This window comes from Schistocerca nitens, chromosome 4 (assembly GCF_023898315.1).
Source record: "Schistocerca nitens isolate TAMUIC-IGC-003100 chromosome 4, iqSchNite1.1, whole genome shotgun sequence".
Classification (NCBI taxonomy): domain Eukaryota; kingdom Metazoa; phylum Arthropoda; class Insecta; order Orthoptera; family Acrididae; genus Schistocerca; species Schistocerca nitens.
The window spans coordinates 229,542,968-229,544,233 of record NC_064617.1 but is presented as its reverse complement, the minus strand read 5'-3'; the positions used below and the strand labels follow the sequence as shown (position 1 = coordinate 229,544,233).

At 47.3% G+C, this 1,266-nt stretch overlaps 1 pseudogene; it reads left to right on the top strand.

Moving 5' to 3' along the window:
- The first annotated feature begins 784 nt into the window (after positions 1–784).
- Positions 785–902, top strand: LOC126253952 (5S ribosomal RNA; annotated as a pseudogene).
- The last annotated feature ends 364 nt before the right edge of the window (positions 903–1,266 follow it).

Below are 1,266 nucleotides of genomic sequence, written 5' to 3'. Positions count from 1 at the left end.
GTCAGCTTTTGCAGATTCTGTGAAATACATCAGGATGAGTGTATATACGTCAGGGTAACTCGATATCTGCTATCTAAGTCCTGTACACCAGAAATTTCTATACTTTTACTTTAAATGAACAATATCTGTGCTGGATATGTCACTGGAATACTTTACTCCATTTTTAAGATCTCCGTTACAGGCGGTAGACATTAAAGAAGCTTGTATTGCTACGTTTCTATTACTTACTTCGTTCCTTAAACCCACGTATTTAGTTGCGAATGGATGCAGTCGGTCACTGGATGAAAACTGTGTCGCTCTAACTCTATTCACGGTTGAAATGCTTTTTTGCTACTTTAATCCGTTAGGCAATTTACACCAAATGCTCCGCTTCATCAAGTACTTCGTCGAATGACCCTATGATCCTATTTTTGACAGCAACCGAGGGAGGTGGCAGAGTGGTAAGGCAGTGAAGTCACGTTTTGGAGGATGGTAGTTCAAGTCCACGTCCGCCCATTCAGTTCAGGTTTTACGCGTTTTCCCGTCAAATGGGTCAAGACACATGTCAGGATTGTTCCTTTGAAAAGGGCACAGCCTATTTCCTTCCCCATCCCTTCCTTATCCAAGCTTGTGCTCCATCTCTAATGACATTGTAGTCGACGGTACGTTGAACCCTTATAATCTTTCGTTTATTTCTGATAGTCTGTTGTTAAGAGATCATATACAGCTACAACGCTAATACTCTCAGACTACAATATTTCGGAGGCTATACTGATTCTTTTTAGTACCTTATATCGTAAAAGGTGCCAACGGCCTTGCCGCAGTGGTAACACCGGTTCCCGTCAGATCACCGAAGTTAAGCGCTGTAGGGCTGGGCTAGCACTTGGATGGATGACCATTCGGTCTGCCGGGCGCTGTTGGCAAGCGGGGTGCTCTCAGCCCTTGTGAGGCAAACTGAGGAGCTACTTGATTGAGAAGTAGCGGCTCCGGTCTCGGAAACTGACATACGGCCGGGAGGGCGGTGTGCTGACCACATGCCCCTCCATATCCGCATCCAGTGACGCCTGTGGGCTGAGGATGACACGGCGGCCGGTCAGTGCCTTTGGGCCTTCATGGCCTGTTCGGGAGGAGTATATCGCAAAAGGTGCAACGGGCAGGGATGGTTAGCCGCTAAGGCCAATAGTAGAACTAAGTTGGTGGAGTCACGAGCTGGGAGTTCACCGCCCGTGTGGCTTCTGGTCACGGCTTTGCAGCTTTTAAAATAACACATAAGACGGTGCGGAATCA